Raw genomic sequence first — 20,519 nt, 5'->3', positions numbered from 1 at the left:
TAATCCCTTTCCCTCGCCCATTCTGTCGTCCTGATGATCCAATCACCCCCTATTTGGTCCCATTTCTCCTTTCCTGCCTCTTCTTTGTCTATTTTTACTCCTATCTACAGCCCCCCTCCGCCCCCCAAAAAAAGATCCAACATAACACCCTTCTTACAGCATTCACATTAAGTTTTAAATAATTTCCAATACAACTGTACTTTTACTTATTTCCATTTTCATTGTTTTATTCCTCCAAAGGGAACATTAGAAAATGACTTGCTTGCAAACAAATTAAATTAAATTGGAATACAATTCATAGGATAAACATCTCTGTAAATGTTCTATCTAAAAAATCAAATGAATCCATTATATTTGATTAGAAATAAAGTTGGGGATGAACAACACTGCACATCTGTATTCAGATTAGCTATAAACAAGAATCTTATAAATTAACTTGTGATTCCAGAGTCTCCCACCAGGAGGCGCTCTAGTCCTGGGTTTTCCTCTCTGTGCAACCAGATCTATTTTTATCCCCAACCCAACGAGTCACTTGAAGCTTCCATCGTGTCTTATTGGGGTTGTTGAACTGATACGAATGATGCAGAGAGAGGAAATATCCTCCCCACCTTCCTTTTCTTGATCCAGAATGATTAGTGCTACTGAACCTTCACTATTACCCAAGTATTGCTTTCCGTGACTGCTAAAATGAAATAAGGCTACAACGAATCCACAATGTACCATCGGTCGTTGGCTTTGAGTGCAATAGTTCTCACATCGTGACTTATTTGCGGGCTGGTCGTAAAAAGTGAGTTCTCGTTCTGGGCAGTAGGGGGCGATACAGGACCAGGATTAAACCCTCTCCTCATTGATCGTGACCAGGTATTTCCCAAACCAGCCAGCCAACCAAAGAGGCCTGGCACGTGCGTATGCGCGCGGAGATGAAAATAATCACGAGGACGAAGAGGTGGGTGGGAGAAGCGAAGACCACCCTCAGGATGAAGAAGGGACGACTGTACGAGTCATGTGAGCGTAGTGAAGGTAAATCGATCGGTCCCGAAGCTCTTGTTTGAACTCATTGAGGTTCCCAACTATTTACAACCGAAAGGTTAAATCTAAGTCTACACTGAGCATCCGTGGTGTCTGTCTTTTCTGCATACATGTATGTCCGTGCTCTTATTGGGAGTATATTGAGAAGTGATTGTGGTGTTCTCAGGCCTGTTTACCTTCTTTATGTCGTTGATGCGATTGTTGTCCTGAATAACAAGGTGCAACTTCTAGTTTAACACACACACTTACATCTACTGTTATAGTCTTATGCCAGACTACTACCGGCTGTAATGTTAAGTTAAACCTGTACTTCCTCCTTTTCTGAACTCAATTTTACACCACAACCTCTAAAGTAGATTGAGGAACTAAGTGTTCCTGTTCGTCGACTCGGTTGTACGGCTATTATCCTACGCTCTATATAAACAGGATTATTGGAGAGAATTCACCAAATGAATGGCAGACCATCTCCGAGCATACGCGATGCATTAGCCCTTAGGGTGGGTAGTTGATCTCTTGGAGGCGTCTAACCACACTTTGAACTGAGGTGTCCTTACAGAACCCCCGCATGTTATCAAAATATAACATGTAATATATAATGTGATTCTGTATGGTTCTTAACTGAGATCGAAGTGCTCAAATGGCCATCTTCTGCACCCCCAGATGAGTCCTGGGGGGGGGGGGGGGGATCTGTCCGTGGGGCTGAAATCTCACTAGAAGTGATTCAAGCTGTTTAAGCTTCGTACTCTGAGGGAAGAATGCATGTGTTTTTCTTCCTGGGCTGTTGCCCTACACAGAGGTCAGAGGTCAGTTACACACATCTGAGTTCTTCACCCATTCATGTGTCCAGAGCTGTGAGTGGCCGATTGCAATGTGTTCATAGAGAAAAAAAAAAGGAATCCGTTGTGAAAAGGGAGCATTTGTGTGTGTGTGTGTGTGTATATATATTTATATATAAATGCAACATCCTCCCCCTCATGTACAATGCTGGGAATAGTAACATCACTGTGAGGCTGGGCTAAATATAGCAGCCAGTGAGTGTTAACATATCAACTTCAGCGGGAGTGCAGGGGAGCGCCTGCTGCACATGTGTCCGTGGTGGATGCACACAGTGGCGCTATAAATACCCACCCGCCCCTCCCTCTGCTGCTGGTCATTATGTGCATATAGATACGGTGACATTGAAAAATAAAATGGGAATAAGACAGTCAGTTCCAGATTTTGGACGACAGGAATACAAATATCCCAACATACGGAGACATGGGCATGTGAAATAATCTCTCCTCTCCTCCGCCTCTCGAAAGACGTACATGAGACCAAATAACACCTTTTAAAATATCCCAGTGGCTTTACGGGGGGATATTGTGAAGCCGCAAGCGGCGATGAAACGGGTTCCTGGGCGTGTTCCTGCCCCGTCAGACCCTCGGATCCCTCCGACTCAGCCCCTGATCTACCGATTCTGTTGATGAAGGACGGGGTTGAAAATCAGCTTTTCCGAAATTAACGGCGGGGGTGGGGGTGGATGATGGATTTTGGGGAAGGGAAGAGAAGGGGGTGGAGGGGTCGTTTATTTTAGAAATAGTAGGCAGTTTAAAAAAAAAAAGACAGACCTCATGAGTTCTTCTCAATCGAACGCGCTTGTGCATCAAACCGTGATTTATTTGTGATGGAAGGATACTTTACCTCCCTCCCTTCCTCCCTCCCTCCACCCCCCCCCTCCCTCACCACCACCACCCGCTCCTCCGGCTTTTCAGCCCTCCGCAAACGATGTTACGTAATCTCACATGCGAATGTCAAGAGACGGAAAGAGTCGTGGGGAAGGGCGGGGGCGGGGGCGGAGGGGGGGGGGGGGGGGGGGGGCGTACTCGGTCCGTGCAGAGCTCCCAAAACTCATGCCCAGGGAACACCGTGTACTCTTGTCCCCGCTCCCCCCACCTCGAGCGCACACACGAAGAAATTCAAGTTGTTGATTGAAAAAAGAACATCCCCCCCCCCCTCAAAAAAAAACAAAAAACAAGCTGGAGTAAAGAACAGGTGGCTTTCCAGGACTATGCGGGACACAATGGTACGAATGAGTGCGTGATTGTGAAACTGATGAATGAGTGAATGAGGAGCCGCATCTCCCCTTTTCCTTCTCAATGGCTTTTCTTTTCCTTTGTTGTTTTTGTGTCTCTTATAGGAGGGATGTAGGCTGCAGAGACAATAACCAGGCATGGACAGAAAACACATACACACCCATTCATGGGGGGCGGGGGGGGGGGGGGCAACATGTGACAGAGCCGTTCATAAATATTCAGCGGCTCGATTCATGCGGATTCTTCACTTGAGGTGGTTCATTGTGGGCAGCAGAGCTCTCAACCAAGCATGTGATGTCGAGGATGGTGTCGTTTGAGGGGGGGGGAGTTCTATAAATAGCACTCTAGCGGTGCTTCCATTGACATCATTTAGAGATGGAAAAATAAATAGGGGAGGGAGGAGAGGGCGCAGGGTTCCTTAATCTGGGCTTGAAATTCAAACAACCCAGCCGGCCATCCCTCTGTACACACTCTAAAAATACCCCCCCCCCCCCCCCATCCAAACTGGGCTGTACTTAAACCTGTATTGTCAATTCTAATTGATTGTGATTTAGTTGGAATTATATTTTTTCATCCCAAGCAGTGGAGCTAAACGTGTGAACAGCATTAAGTCTTAAAGACCCTTCCCTTTAAAATATATAGGCTTTTCTCTTTAAGTGTGGTTTTTATTTTCTGTAACCCTCTTTTTGTATAAATTTCGGTTCCTTCAGTCAAACAACATTTAAATCAAGCGGTAGAAGTAAATAAGTTACCACAGTTTATTAAACACAAGTGAAATCCCAAAGCGACATTAGAAACCTGATATTGTAAACCTTTCAGTGCTTCTTTTGCAGTCACAAATAACATTACCCCGGTGAAGGATCCATTGAATCCTTTCTACATGTGTGTATGCCTCATGCACCGGGGGCCCAGTATAAACATGAGACCAAAACACCCACTGTTTCCTAGAAAGTCAAAGCCTACGAGTCGGAATGGAAAAGCTCAAGGCAGATGGGAGGGGGACGTCAAACAAATTAAAAGGACCTGTATACACAAACACAGGCAGAGATCCAAGTGGAAAAATAGGGGGGCATCAACCCAAGGCCAATGTTTTGGTATTATTATTGTAGACGTGTTTAGTTTTGGAAAAGGATAAAGTGGAGGGTTGAAGCTCAATAGGCCGTACGGAGGGAGCCACGTTGTCATTTTGTTATCACGACCAACATTTCCGCTCAAACAGGCCAGCTGATCCGTGTGTTTGTTATTATGGAGGAGGAGGAACTGAGGACAGCACTGTTTTTCCATCGTCAGAGTGTCTTATTGTCTCTCTCTCTCTCTGTTGTCAGCTGCAGGTGACGTCTTCAATCCTACAAAGCGCGTTTCTGCAGCAGCACAATATGTTGTTTTTATTATTCATTGTGATTCCATAATTGATTCCCGTGAGCATACCTGTCTTCTCCCTTGATTCACAGAGAGGTCAGAGGTCACAGGCAGATCCATTGACGCTTCTCATAAGGCCTTGAACCCAGGACAGATGCAAAGTTTTTACCTGCTCCCCATTGTTCGTGACCGCCTGAGCATGTTAACGCAACATTTTTGTATTTCGCCGTTATTCAAGCATCATACCTCTTTGTCGGTGATCACACACTCCACCTCCCTCCTCCCGAACGGCACTCACAGCGACCTGTGGACAGAACATTCTAAGACATTTGAAACGTGTGTCTCGTTTGAAGAGGATGAATCATAAGGCCTAATTCAGTCCTAATGGAGTATTTAAGTCACGGTGTCTCTGCTCGCTTCTCTCCCTCCCTCCCTTTCTATGTGACTCCTTCTCTCTTGTCTTGTACTTCTCTCCTCCACGGAGACACTTTGGACCGGGAAAAACAAAGCAAACCACCCGGTGACTAGAGTAGTTTTAGCTTTAAAAAGTAATTTAAAGGTTGAAAGCCAACCAAAAATCAAGTAGCCAACATCTGTGATTTTAACGATGTGCCTCAGTGGAAGGGGCGGGATTATATTTTTCAGGTCAACGTGTCTCTTTGCTGGGTTAGATTTAAAAAAAGAAAGCAGGGATCTTGGTCTTTTACGGTTTCTTTTTGAGGAGACTGGCAACAGACTGTTTCTTAGCGTAACAATCTTTCATTTCATGTTTTGTTTTCTAATGCTCCTGATTCTCCTCATTGAAAACCAATACAATATATTATTATCACTTAAGGGCTAATAATATTGATCAGAATACTGTTAACATGAAACACTTAAACACAGGGATGCGCACAAATCTCAGAAAAATCATGAGTCATAATTTCTGAGAAACTAATTTGCACTCTCACTTAGACTTTATTCTTTTTATATAATTAAATCTGTCTCCTGATTGAAACGCTGTGAGTCTTTCAACCACTTCCACCGGCCCATCACAGCCCGGTTTTATCTCAAATGTTCTTCTCTTTATCACAAAGATCATGATGATAAATTGGCATTTACACAGGCAAGATTTTCAGTTGGACTCTATGGATTCAGGAGCATATGACAATTTTTCCTCCTCAGCCCATTTTTGATTATCAGTCACTATGTGTCCCCTCATGCAGATGAATCAGAGGCCTGTCAGGAACAGGAACACTAATTTATGGAGGCCACTCCTGAGTGTTTAAATAACTGCTTCCCAACAACATTTGATGAATTAGATAACACGTGGACAAAAAACGTTGAATGAATCAGCAAATTATTAGAGCCCATAGTAAACTCTTCCTGTGAATCCTAAAACACTTCTCCATATATTACATTATACATTACCTCCTCTCGTGAATTCAACCTCTAGATTGAGACAGAATGTTTCTGGTAGCATAAATCCCCTGTGAGGCTTATTATATTCAACCGGGTCTGACACCATCGGTGAAAACCTCTGAAGAACAGCATCCCAAGGACCTGTAGGATTACACCTTCTGTCTGCAGAGATGTTGGAAAGATGTTCAAAGATTGGGGAGAGGCAGGCAAACCTTTTGACCTACTACTTTTTCAAAATACTTATTTTAATCAATGTGAGGTTTGTTTAAGCTTTAGTAGTGTATGCTTATATGTTCCTTCAGCAACAATGACTAATTTGCTTATGAGAAATTCATATTGTTCGCACTGAGCGCCCGGTCTTTCAACTTCAGACATCGACGTGTCTGCAGCTCTCCACCTCAGTCAACATGGAAATAGTGGTGGTGCGTGGAAACGGGGGAGGATAAAACTCGATGTCCCCTTACTCCTCACCCACAGCCCTCCAACCCCCCTTTCGCAACAACCCCAAACACTAATAAGCCCCACCTTCTCTCCCCGTGCCAGCTAAATTAATTTGATACTATTTTTGAGTCTGTGTTTCTAAGGGAAACCTAATGACGTGATGACGTCAATGCTGGTCAATAGAACACTGAAGAAGAGGCCCGGAGACCGAGAGACAAAGCAGCAGGTGGTCGCAGGTCTCGTCGCCAAGACACTTTTCCAAAGCTCTTCCCTGTGTTGTGACATGGTGCGTTCCTGCAAAACTACTGTTATCTCTTTAAAAAATGTTGCCGAGTTTGCGTCAATAATAGCGCCGACTCTCATTCGGCCTTTTCCCGTCCCATTCATGCATATATATATATATATATATATATATATATATATATATATATATGTAATGAGAGAGAGAGACTCACGCACGCACAGACTGTTCTAGAAGATAGTTTATGCGGTGAGGTGAATCGTGTGCGTGGTGCCCCTGATTTGGCGGGCTCTTCCCGTCAGCTGGCTCACGTTGCTCTGTGTATATTCTCCCCCTCCTCTCTCCACCCTCCCTCCCCCCTCCCACCCCAACCCAACCTTTTTATTTATTTATTTTGAGCTATAACTCCCTAAACCCCTGAATGACAACACAAAATAATGTGAGTCACCGACGGAGCGGGGACGCGACGCACATCGGACTGACTTGTGTCCTCCATCCTGACGCAGGAGGAGAGGCTGCCCTGCTTCCCCTCTCAGTGCCTCCTCATTATAGCTCCTGCCCAAAGCCCCATTTAAAAAGTTTTAAAAGAAAGAGAAAAACAATCTCAGAGAGGTAAGCCCTTTCCTTTGCAGATGGCTAGAATGCCGACCCAGAAAAGGCTGAAGAGTGACGTCAAGTTCGCAATCAGACCTTAAATATTTTGGGTCTACGAGGTTATAGCAGCCTCCGGAGAAGGAGGAGGAATGTTGTGGCTTTGAACGCCATCCGAAGGTTACCGTTTCAGAGAAAGAAATGTATTTATTTGAACATAATTATCTCAATGGTGTCGATGTTGGTCATTTAATTGTTGGCACTGTTTTGTGAACGTTTTGCTCTTAATTGCCAAGTCAACTCAGACTTTTTGTCTGTGAACCACTGAGGGGATTGAGCAGGCACTCAGAGAGCGGGCTGCGGTGATGCGTAGGAGGATTCACGTGTTGGGGATCCTTTTGGCTGCACGCTCTGCGGAGAAGTAACAACTAGAGCGACACCGAGAGGGAAGGCAAATCGCTATTTTCCGGGACACATTTCTTATGTTTCTTATATATGTGGTATAACTATTCGGCAACACTTAAAGCAAACGTTGTCGTTGTGAAAGACCCTCGTTCGTCTAACCGTTATAGCTTAGCTTTAAAGCTATCAGTTCACTTGTGAACAACTTTCCTCGGAGGACTTGTGACAGTCCACTCGTGCTTGCATGTTGTCCTCATGGTAGCGATTTTACATCACCCACAAAACCCTGCGGGTTTTCTAACTTTATATGTGCCGAAACAGCACGAGGTGACATCACTTTCGACTGACTGCGTGGAGGGTCCTGGTGCAGCTGGGGAGAGGTTATAGACATGACGGACTGAATGGGCTGTTTCAGCACCACGGACAGCCGCCTACCTCATCAGTGCACTTGCATACGTCCTCATAGGAATCAGGAATCAGGAACATTTATTATCAAAATATGTTAGAAGGAATTTGACTTGGCGGTTGGTGCATAACATCAGTAAGACAATGACAAGACAGGTAAGATAACAAAAATAACAAAAATGGGAAAGGGGGATATAAAATAAACAATTAAAAAATAAAGGATAAGAAGGAAAAATTATTTTTTTTAAAAGTGGACCATGCAGTGAACAGAACCATACTCTACACAACTGTGTTGTGATTATATGTGAAAGTGACAAGTGTGTATGTGCATGTGGAGTGTGAAGGGAGTGACCGGTGGGATGTCAGAGTCAGTCAGTGGGGGACCGGGCTCTGTTGATAAGCCCGACTGCCGACAGAAAGAAACTGTTTGTGTCGTGGGAGGTCTTAGTCCTGATGGACCTCATCCTCCTGCCAGATGGAAGGGGCACAAACAGATTTTGTCCGGGGTGAGAGGGGTCGGTTACAATCTTTTTAGCTCACTTCAGGGTCCTGGAAGCGAACAAGACCTGGAGAGACAGCAGATCACCCTCTCTGCGGAGCGGATGACACGCTGCAGCCTGCCCGTGTCCTTGGCTGTGGCTGCAGCGTACCAGACGGTGATGGAGGAGCAGAGTGCACCATCATCCTCTTTGGCAGGTTGAATTTCTTCAGCTGCCTCAGGAAGATCAGCCTCTGCTGAGCACTAACGTGCACTGATATCACGCACTGGGAAGTGAAGTTTATTTACAGCAATACACCCTGCTTTGGGACATCAGCACTTTCAGACAATGTGTAAAACATGTGTCTTGCATGCTCTTGCATTCATTGGACACAGTGATAGCCTATAGTCTTCTATCCCCCGATGTCGTTATAAGATGATGTCGAAGAAAGAGTTCACAGAGGGGGGCGGGGGGAGTCTGCCGCCCCTTGCAACTTGCAGGAGTCAGGAGTGCACACTTTCCAAAGGGGGATTTGGGGGGGGTGTAGTTAGGAAAATCTCTAAGTGAATCTGTCGGCACCACGCGGGGATCTTGGCGCACTGCACTGAGGAGCCTGCAACTCCCCATTGACACTGCTCTGTGATTCCGATCTTAGACTTCAGGGACGTGTGTCTGTTTGTATACTGGGTGGCGTGGTTTGTGTACGTTTTTGTGTGTGTGTTTGTGGGGGATGGGATTCTTAACTATACTGTTTGGGTGGGGAAAAGGGTTTTCTTTATTATTCAGCGATTCCTTACGCTGGTCTTCTCAGTGTGGGGGGGGCAGGCTGAATCTGCCTGCGTGTCTGTTCCTGCACTCACCAGCAGTGACGGACATACAGTTGGCCTACAGGCAGGGATAGCACAAACCGATGCGACGGGCGCAGCCCTTTTGCCTTCTCAGAGACGACTTTCCGATACCACTCAGTGATACGCTCTACTCTCCGACCCCCCCCCCCCCCAAATGTCCAGCCTCAGCTCACCATGTCCCATCCCGTCAAGTCTCGTGATCCTCCACGCGACAGGAGTGCAGATGGCCGACGTGGGGCTGTGCAGAGGGTCTTACAGTAAAGGTGTTAACGAAAGGGGACGTGGGGTGAGAGACGGAGCATGTAGAGGGATGTTTGTTTGTGCGTGTGCGCGCCTTTGGTTAGACACGTTGCCCCCCCCCCCCTCCCCCCCCCCGTGAGTCTACTCCGTGGGTGAGCTTGTACTGGTGCGTGGGCACGGCCAGTATATGAGATGGAGAGTGCAGAGGCTCTGCTAGATGTGTTTTCATCTCCTTCAGCTTGACACAATGTTTTGCGCGCCAAATGCATTGAAAGCTGAGATATCAATTTTACCGAGATAAAAAGAGGACAAACACTTGTGGGGGGATGTATAGAAACAAGAGAAGAAGTGTGCGTGTGTGTGTGTGGAGGGGTCTGGCGGGCGAAAACCCAGACGCTCCAGAATTAAAGGAGATAGCCTTCTACAAACCAGCAGTTTACCACGTGATCCACCTGTAATATTTCCCTATTTTGTCACACATTTTTGTCCATGGCACATTTGCAAAGATCTGATCACAGAGCGGCAGTGTCTTTAATCCGGCTCCACGAGCTTTGAAGTGAGAGAATCTAAACGTGACGTCAATGCCTAGTACTGACGCAGCCCTTCAACAACAAAAAAAAAGCAGTTATTTTTTTTTTTACCTCCTCTCGTCGGTAAAGCTTGATTACTACATTTCACATCGCTCCGTCGACTGAAAGAACAAAATGAAAATCAGCGTCGGGTAATCCGCCTTCGTCAGTATTTGGAGCTATTTCGCGTTCATGAGTTCCAGCTGACACTGGGACGCAGAGCTTCGGAAGAGGGCGACAAGACATCAAATATCGTCGATGATATTGGCAGCGGCGACGAGTTCCAGATTTTTGCCGTAGAGAGTGAAAGAAGTTTAAGGATGAGAATGAGGTGCTGCGCTGTTGGAAGGGACATTGAGTTTAAAAAAATTACTGCAATGATGCAACGGAGAGGGGTTCTTGTGCAGAGTTGGAAAGCCTGAATTAATCGGCATGACATGCACTTCACGTAGTGTTCTTAAGCGATGTCTTTCGTGAGTGTTTTTTTTTCCTACCGCGCACTGTGACCTAAAAATAGCATCATAGTTTGGGTCGTGCGCCATAAATAGACAGATGGGTATCACTTGTATAAAAGGGAGGCGATCCTGAGCTGGACGTGCCACTGTAAGCCTATAACACATAATAACAAATGGAGGACTTAATCTGTGGCATTTTCTTTCAGACTCCTTGTTGCAGCTCTCCACTAAAATCTGAATGTCTCGTTTTGTTTTTCCCACTATCTTTCGCTCTCTCCCTGCAGCTCGAACGACGACGTGCCCGTACCATGGTGAGTGAGACACATGTGATGTTCCGTGTTCCGTGTACTTTTTGGTATAGTGCATGTGGCTGTGCCGCTTCTCTCCTCGTGTTTTTTGCCTCCTCCTCTGTCTCATGCACGCCAACAAACTCTTCTTAGGAATGGGTTTTACGGTCGGCTTGTCTGACTGCAGAGCCGGAGCACAGAGCAGCCCTCCATGCAGAGGAATCACCCCTTTTGGTAAATAACGAAGTGCAAAAAACTCCCTTTGTCTGCTGGCGCTGTTGAGTCTCCATCACGTATGTACCCCCCCACCCCCCTCCCATCTCCCTGCTTAACCGCGAAAGCGAGGGGAACCCTTCTCTGATGAGCGCTTAAGGGCGCCTTTCCCTCCGTCTTTTTTGTTTGCTATTTCATTTTGAATCTTCTAAGGGGAGTCGTTGCGGTGGAGGATGGGGAACAGGGAGGAGAGAGAGGAGTGAAGTAAACAATCTGTTGCCGCAGCAGAGACCAGGCGCATCACATGGGGAAACCCGGGGAGCTGTCCAGCAGCAGTGGTGCTGAAGCCACACCAAGTGGCGGTAGTGGGCTGTTGCTGGCGGTGTTTGCCAGTCTATGTGTGTGTGTGTGTGTGTGTGTGGTCATGGCTGCCAAAAGCTTAATTCACTCTTTTTTTAGAAACCAAACAACATCTATTCTGAGTGAATACTCATTCCTAGAGCGACGCTGGAGGATAAATACTGAAGCCCCCCCCCCCGCCTCTATCGCCCGCGCTAGCAGAGGGAAGAAATTTGGCTCAGAACAATTTTATATCACAGCTTTTCCCGCCTGTATAGTTTAAACGGCCTCATCGGCGGGGTTTGACTAACTCATCATTCTGATTTCTGTACGATGCAGCTTTTATTTGAAGGGTCAGCAACTCGCGTTGAAATTAAGCGTAGTTGAGATATTTTGTATACGCGCCTATAACTTCCACAGTGGTCTGGGGTTAACTCTCGTCGCCATAACTTTGAGTCCTAGCGGCGAGGACGGCGCGCGAGAAGCAAACAGAGCCTCGCGTTTTTTGCATCTACTTCAAAGAGCTTTGAAGGAATCACCCTTTTTCAATTTAGGCATCAGTGTTGAATTCGGGAGCCGGACCGGCAGGACGGCAACAAGCGCTGCGAGCGTCCGCGCAGTTAAACTCTGTGACCGGGACGCAAGAACCGTGCTCAATGCCCCAAACCTCAGTACTTTACCCGGTTTTCTCAGTAATTTTGAATTCAGCCAACCAATCCTCCGTTCCCATTACGGAAAACCCCATATCGACTACCTTTATGACGCAAAATTCAATTTGTATCCTACTTCACCTCCGTTTAATTCCTCCACCTCTCCGCAAATACCGAAAAAACAGCACCTACTATGTCATTCCTCGTTGATCAAAACGCGAAAATAGCGACTCGAGGGGCCAGATCTTGCTCAATAATTCAAAGCTAAGATGGAAAGAACACAGATTCCCGAGTCGTGACTGCTAAAGTGAGTAATGTGCGCGTTGGCTGCGTCAGGAGAGGCAGTCACTGTGCAGTGCAGACGGTGGCGGAGAATCGTGACTGACTGGGTTGCAAATGAAAAGACCACCCAATAAAAAATACCCACACCAGGAGGGAGGGATAACGGGGGGGGGATGCAGACATATGATATGCACTACCCCCCCCTCCCCCTTCAATCCCAACTGTCTGTGTCTGCAGACGAGTTCATCAGTGATAGTGGGGCGGTGTGGATTGCGTGGATGGGAAAGAGAGGGGAGGGGAGGGGGGTGCATTGGTTCGCGATCCAACTTGCTATAAAAAAGGGAGGGGGAAGCGGGGAGCAGGGAGCAGGTGTCCGGATCCAGGTCGTGACCCAGCCTGCACCCCGGTCCAGTAACTTGCTTGGAGGGAAAGTCGGGCGGTCGTTTGGGGGGGAGTGGGGAGAGAGGGGAGAGATGCAGTGGCCTCTGAGAAAAACTGATGGAACTGTTGCAGGGGAGGGGGGGGGGGGGGGGGGCAGGTAAGTTATTCTATTTTATTATTAATTTGCTTAATTTGATCGTCAAGAAAACATATTAAAGATTTCTTCTGAGAAAGAGCACGGTCGTGATTAACTCTTTAACTCCTGGTGCGGTGCTCAACAATTTGTTGTTATTTTGTGAAGTACGACATTGTGACTGTTTAAGCCGAACACTGTTGCAGCGCATCGTCGCCGTGATGTAATTGTAGTTCTCTTTGCTTTCAACCATAAAATCCTTCCAAATGACTGGAGCTCTGTCTGAATTTGCAGTTCAGAGCCCCCCCCCCCCCGCTCCCCGTGTCGTTTTTTGCAGTGTTACCCTCCGGTGAACTCTATATGTGACCACGAGTAAGATGGTTCTTGCTGATGTTATGATGCGATGTGGATGTTCCGTTCGACGGCTCCGCTGTTACATTCAGTTATTACATTTTCGCTGGGTATTTGGATGTTGCTGGTTTGTAGGAAGGGGGCTGTTTTTTGTGATGGCGTGAAAATGTCTCATCTCTTCCATCACATGTCTTGTTTATATTGTATTATCTTCATAATCTAGGGTTTCAAATTTCGATATAACCCTTTGAAGCGACGGTCGCTTTATCAGCCTCGCTAACGCAAAAAGGCAGAAAAAAAAGAAAAAGCATAGTAACAAATAGCCGATCCTATCCATACATCAATGCATATAAATATACACTTTCCCTGCTATAGATCACAATTTGGTTAGCCCTGTCCATTTTTTTCTTTCAAAAAGGGGGGTCCCTATATGAGCGAGACACCGATTGGTCGATGACGAGGTTTGGCGTCTCCAATGAGATCCCGCCCTGCTCCCTATTTATTGCCAACAGTTTACAGCCTTGTTCTCTCCTCACCAGAGCTCTAGAGCGGCTGCAGAGAGCCACTGCTTCACTATACGGAGAGACCACGGACCAGGGGATATAACACAGAGCGAGAGAGCACACTCACAACAAAACGCATCGATGCACCGCTCCCAGTGATCACACGGGCTATGCACACCCGAGCGTTTGGATAATAAAAAAAGGAAGACAGGAGAATATGAGGTAGACACACAGAGTGAGAGGAAGGGGATAGAAGAGAAAGGAATGGACGAGGGAGGGAGACGAGAGGGGAGAATTCAAACTGGAGGAGAGGGGAATCAAAGCGAAAGGACCTTGGACAGCTCTCGGTTGCAGCAGCATCCGTGGCATCCGGAGATCCCCTCCTCTTTTTTATCTCTTTATCATCCTTTCTGTCGCTCCTGCCATACATCCCCCTCCATGTGTGTTGTTGTTGTGTGTGTGTGTGTGTGTGTGTGTGTGTGGGAGGGACACACTTGCCTCGGGTTGCCGATGGCTGGAGATACAATCAACCGAGCCGGGATGGAAGATGCATTCACGGAAGCAAAAAGAGAGCAGACTCCCCGGGTGTCACGGAGTCTCCGCCTGACGGCAGCGGCAGCGGCAGATAATGTCCTTCACAAATCTTTTTGCGGTCTGGGCTTGCTGTTCATAACTATTAATCTGGGAAGCCCTTACCCCAAAAAGCATTTGCGGAGGGCGCATTCAACGCCGAGACACCGACATACGGAAGACGACTCAACTCGTGAAATTTTACAGTCTTTCATTTTAAAGGGCTGTTTTTTCTTCTGCTCAAATTTGATTTTCGCTTCTTTGTTGTCCTTATTTGCTCTTGTTATTTTCGTCACTGCCGTAGCGGCGGTGTTTTTTGTCAAGGTTGCTTTTCAACCCCTTGCGAGTGTCATGTTTTTTTCTAGATTACAGTTTTCTTCTTTGTTAGAAATTGCGGCGATGCTCTGCAGCCACGTCGCACCCAGGTTTTTTTTTATTTTTTAATTTAAAACTCTTGCGGGCATGAGTGTCCAGAAAAAAAAATGATGTCAACAAACATCGGACCAAAAACTTTGAGCCGTGCAAGATTAAGAGTAATTTCAGCACAGCACCCACCCCACAATCCTCGGTCCCTAACGAGTGTGGCCCCCAGCATCGTAGAGTATAAACACGGGGAGACCCAGGCCATGCACAAGATGCACGTGGGCAAACTAGTGGAGGTTGTGTGTGTGTGTGTGTGTGTGTGTGTGTGTGTGTGTGTGTATGTGCGTGTGGGTGCGTGCGTGCGTGTGTGTGCGCGCGCGTCTGTTCTTTTGCGGGCGGAGTGTCACTTTTCTGGGAGTAATTGGACCCCCAAACCGCTTAAAAATAAAAAATAAAACCTGTTTCAAATACACACACAAAAACACACGCATACACTTTACTTACACACCTGTAAGGTACGTGCATATGGCAGGGATTCCCCAACAATAGCATTTTAATTTAGGGAGAATCCCAGATTGGCAGATGGAGAGGAATAAGGGAACATAAGGAAACCGGGCAGTCTCCATCCCGCTCCCGTAGCCTGCGTGCAGCCTCTCCTTTAACACACACACAAGCACACACACACGTGTTCCGATAGTTAATCCACCTAGCATCTCACACCACGTCTTTTTAACCTGAACCACCAAATAAAAATAAAAGAAACTGAATGTCTTCAGCTCTGCAGCCTCCAGGGGAAAAAAGCACATGCAACTTTACGCTCAGTTTGTCTCTGCTGTCCCCTCAGAGCTGAAGGGAGCATCGGTGTACATAATCACGATGCATCCCGAACTACATTTGCAATAAAGGGCCAAATAGCAGCCAAGTGTCTCAAATTCGAGGAAGTGAAGATACTCGGAAATGTTTGGCCCCTTTCCACTGCAGGTTGAGAGTGTCAAGAAAATATATTGTCAGCCTGTGAAGTGTGCACGTCAGAGAGGAGAAAGGCACGTCATTTAAATCTAAATCAAACCTTTTAGAGGCAGGCCTATGTGTATTTTGGCAAATCAGAAAAGCAAGCTCAAAAAGTTCAGTGAGCAAAGTCCTTGATTAAAAAAAAAAGCTGTCTGCACGCAATTTTTCGAAAACAGACGGATGGCGTTATCTTCTATAAAGGGAAACAGCATGACCTCTGACCTGTTTCGTTGCATTGCGTTTCTCTCTCCTGTTACCCTTGATGACTAAAGCGAGGATGACTCTGTGTCGGCTGAGGATGTGACTGAAGGGAAACGTATGCATCGTTTAAGGGTGAGGTAATGGCTGCTTGTAGGTTTGTATCAATCTGACGCGTGAAACAACGTGTGTTAAATAGCTCGTGCAGAATCTGATATTAAGACATCCGGATGCAGGTGACATTGTTTTCCCACATCCTTCCAAATCTCCATGACTGTCCTGTCCGCGAGGGCCTGCGTGGAGGCAAGGCTGCAGATTGACTTTATTATAGTCGGTTCGACCAAACCCTTCACGTCTTGTCTTTCTGTCTTACAGGAGAGAAACAATGAAAAGAGGAACAGGAGCAAATATGGAGAAGAGGTGTGTGCCTGGGTGAACCCTGCCCATTGGAGCCTCCAGGTGTGCGCCACAGGGACATAAAGAACAAACAGGGAACTAATGATTTGGATATTTTAGAACCGCACATAGCGAGCGAGACAACGACGGACCGACCGACCTTCCTCCACCTCGTCCTCTTCCCTAACCCGAGACAGGTAATTGCATGGCCGGTTAGAGGATGACGTCAAACCCAAGTCATTCTTTTCAATTGCATTTTGCGTTAGTCTCGTTATGACCGCTCGCTGCTTGAGAACAGGAGATTGCGCAGAGGCTTCTGGTCATTTCTGGTCTTTTCTCTTTCTTCTTGATTCAACCAGGCCTTTTAATCGTTTGTGCCAACAACTGTTGTGTCGCCTCTGAATTGAAATACTCTCTCAGGCGTCGATAGTTTCCGTTCTTACTGGTTTGAGTTGTCAAACAACTTAATGTTACAGCGAAATAAGTTCGAATTTTAAAAAGTTATAATTAAAAGTCGTCCCGGTATTTCACATGCCGTCATGTAAATCCGGATTGCTGTGATCTATGAAATGACCCCGGCGACATTTTGCAATTGGTCACACGGAATTTTGAATCATGCTTTTCTGCTGTTTTATAGCTCACGTGATATTTCAGTGATCATATGTCACTGTATTTTCGGATGATAATGCAGAGACGTCGCTTGCCATTTAGTATGTGATTGTTAGGTCTTTCATTTGTCATCCCACTTGAGAGATGTTGGATTTATGTATCTGCAAATTATGTGAGCAGGTGCAGAGCATGCTTGCACTGTGCGTGTGCGCGTTAGACTCTTTGGTTTCTGGCACCTGGAGCTGTAAAGTCCTCTCCCCAATACCTGCTATGTCACAGTGTGAGTCATCATATCGTCGACAGTTCAGGCAACACCTCCACGTCACTTTACATTTTCTTCACCCTTTTACCCCGTATTTGTATGACAGCAGGGGAAACGTGCAGTGATCAGGTGCAGCAATTCAGCCCCAAAGTAGCTGTATTCTAAAGCAAAAAAAGCCCCACCCTGTCTATAGAATAGGTTTTATTATTGCAGCAATGGTCAATTTCCATTGTGCATCAAACAGTAGAGTAAACATGACCGTGAAGGTCAACCTTCTCTTTTTGGAGGCATTTCATTGCAGCTTTTTTGCATCTCCATTACATTTGTTGGTGCATTCAGTTGCTCCTGTGCTTCTGAGACAGGAAGTGGTAATCACAGCAGGTTTGACAATAATGTTGCAACAAAATGGAGGCCGGGGGTGTTTTAGTCATGTGTGTGCTGTGTGAATAAAACACCTGCTGATTTCCTACAAAAGACAGGAATTTTGCTGTCTTTTTTAAGATGAGTAGTGCGGCTTTCAGTAATAAATGAAAAATTAGCATTTTGAATGCACTGCCGGCTGTATGTCAGGTTTGAGTCCTTCTCTCGTGTTCAGTAAGGGATTGTTCCAGAAGTTAGAGTAAATCATTTCCCTAATCAAATTACCAAAATGATTCCCTCTATTTACAGTAATGCAGATATTTCGAAATGTTTTTGAGGTAGAAAGCTCTTATATTTCCACCTTCACCCAAAACAACTGTGGCATATTTACAGTGTCCTTATTCATCAGAATACTGACCACTAAACACTCAACACTCGTCTCTGGGACCATATCTTCAGAGAGAAAGACGATCTGATGAAATCTGACCATACAGACTCTGCAATTCTCTTTGTTTCAGTCACATGACTTGAGGGAAGAGAAATTCTCGCAAAACATCGTGTGTGTATTTTTTCCTTTGAAATAATTTAGATAATTTGCTTAGTTTGCTGTGCTTGTTGTCTACTTCCCCTGATTTGTATCACTTGCACGTCTTTTATTGTGGCGCTTTCGTTGTTGTTTCATCAAAATACTATACACCAACTAAAAGCACAAGGATTCGGTCAACGATGAAACAGAGCAAACAGTTTGAGTATTTTGATTTGTCCTTCCTTTGTGTAGTTTGTTTGAATGTAAAATGTTCTATTTGAAGAGATGTAAGATACTATTGGGCTGTATATCAAAAGGGGTTTACAAACATAGCTGGTGAAATTATACTTATTTCTTACTGTTAATATTTATTTCAAATAAAACCATGATCTCAGCGATGATTTGATCATATTAGAAAGTATCCCTGTGTAGCCACACCCTCATACCTTATACCTTGGTACCAAAGAACTCCGTTGACAAACTGGAGGCTTCAAAACGACAGTCCACCAACCAAAGGGCGACATCACAACAAATAAATGCACCTATTTTATACAGTCAACTGGTGTGGCGTATGCTGTCGCATCAGGACGTCCTGTGGACAGACCTACTGACTCACACACGCAGTGAGGCACACACGTGATGGATTAGGGAGATATTAAAGTATTTAAAAATGTAAAACTGGATTTGCAAAACTGGATTTTCCCTGGTGAATGTTTCAAATCAATATTTTTGAAGTGAAAAAGTTATTGGCAAAGAAAATGCTAATTGGAATCTAAATTAACCCACCTGGATAGTCTCCAAAATATTAACACATCAATAAAAAGTGACTCTGTATTTACATGTATATACATCCACTGCTTGTAATCCTGACAGCTAATAACTTATTATGGAGATGGACAGATGATGAACAGTGTTTAATAGTATTACATCTCTGAGAATTTCGATGGATCAAAGGTCAAGGTGTGCATTATATCATATATGTACAATTATACGCATAAAAAAACATATTCAAAAACATTAGGCAGCCGAAACAAATAGATCAATGGCAAAAATCCTGCAAATACAGAAATGATAACAAGTAAAAAACACAAAAGCCTCGAAAGAAAAGAAACACGTGTATTGTGTGTACTGTTAAAACATTTGCTCTGTCTCTGTAGCACATTTCTTCATCTCCTGCACATTTATGCTGTATTTACTTTGTTGAAAAAAAAACATTAATTTTCTGAACTGCTTTTACAGAACAGACATAAAAATGCATACACGCATGCAAGAATTGGCAAAAAGGATATTAAGAGGTAAATGTTTTTTTGCATGAATCTACAAAAAGCCTACATTTTACTTTCGGGTTTGGATATTAAAAAAATGGGTTGGTTAGTCCATAAGAACAGGAATAATAATAAATGATGTTCCTGTTCAAGTGGTATTTTCCCATTAAGTTATAAAATGAGACCTTTAAAAACTGGAGGACAAGCTCTGGAGTGCAGGGTTTTAGTCACAGAGCTTGACATTTCTTCATGAGTCTAATGAAAAACCTGGGGCAAGTTGAGATTTTAGTCAGTCGAGGCAACTTTCCCCCAGGCAGTTAAACAACATCACCTGATATTAGTCGGCAAACCTTCAACAATTTTTACTTGTTCAGACCCTGACAACAACATGACCACCTTGTAAGGAGTGATGAACGTCTTCACACTTCACACAAGGGACACATCTTTGTCCTGACGCTGTCTCGCCTTCCCATTCGATGAAACTGCACACTCATAACATTTTGAGGAAAGTCATTTCTTCCTGTTGTTGATGTTGTAAATTGAAATACAACAAACTGTGCTGTCTCCTAAGGAGGTTTTACATATTCTGACTTCTTCTTGGCTTTAATTGTGTGTCTGTGTGTGCGTGTCCTTTTGAGTCTCTGGAGGTCTTGATCTCTTGAGGTGTTGAGAAACGGTACTCTCCCTGTCAGCATTTTAATGGCGAGGGGAGAAGAAGGTGTGATTGTTTGTGTGTGTGTGTGGTGGCGGCATGGTGTGGGGGGGGGGTATCATCACCAGCACCACCACTCCTGGTCGTGACTCACAGCGCACAATGGGTTTCACTCCTCTCCGAACCCTTTATTTATTTTTAGCTGAGCAACGTTATATATGACTGTAGAACTGCATACAAGATGACACACATGCACACATACAGACACACAAAGGAAAATATGTGATGCACAACATACTTTTTTTCATACACACATTTTTCTTACACTATCTCATATTTCTAGAGTGTTGTGTGTATGTGTCTTGTAATTAGTTAACAGGCTTTATACTCTGTGTGTATACTTTATAGCTCAAATCTGGCATTATAGCTCAAATTTGAAGACTAACATTGTCGTTAAAATCCAATCCAAGTTTGCATATTTGATCTCACCAAAGAAGCAATCACAAATATTAATCTTAAACCTCCACAAAATACCCAATAAAAGTTGATGCAAAGCCCAGGTCAGACTTTTAATTGAGTTTAATTGTTTGAATTAGTCAAAGCTAATAATGATTATTTCTGTTTTTCTGGACAACA

General features: G+C 45.0%; 1 long non-coding RNA gene across 3 annotated transcripts in view; it reads left to right on the top strand.

The window, feature by feature from the left end:
- Positions 1–895: 895 nt before the first annotated feature.
- Positions 896–20,519, top strand: part of LOC120808935 (uncharacterized) — a 30,724-nt gene continuing 11,100 nt past the window's right edge. The window contains exons 1-4 of one of the 3 annotated variants that reach the window (XR_013451230.1): positions 896–1,020; positions 10,817–10,843; positions 16,189–16,233; positions 16,330–16,406. This is a non-coding gene — a long non-coding RNA (uncharacterized LOC120808935). Of the gene's footprint in view, positions 1,021–10,538; positions 10,681–10,816; positions 10,844–16,188; positions 16,234–16,266; positions 16,407–20,519 lie in introns of those variants that run through there. The other 2 variants (XR_013451229.1, XR_005710043.2) reach the window with 2 other exon arrangements.

Source organism: Gasterosteus aculeatus, chromosome X, assembly GCF_964276395.1.
Source record: "Gasterosteus aculeatus chromosome X, fGasAcu3.hap1.1, whole genome shotgun sequence".
NCBI classification, from domain to species: domain Eukaryota; kingdom Metazoa; phylum Chordata; class Actinopteri; order Perciformes; family Gasterosteidae; genus Gasterosteus; species Gasterosteus aculeatus.
The sequence above is the reverse complement of the archived record's forward strand: the minus strand, read 5'-3'. Positions and strand labels throughout refer to the sequence as shown.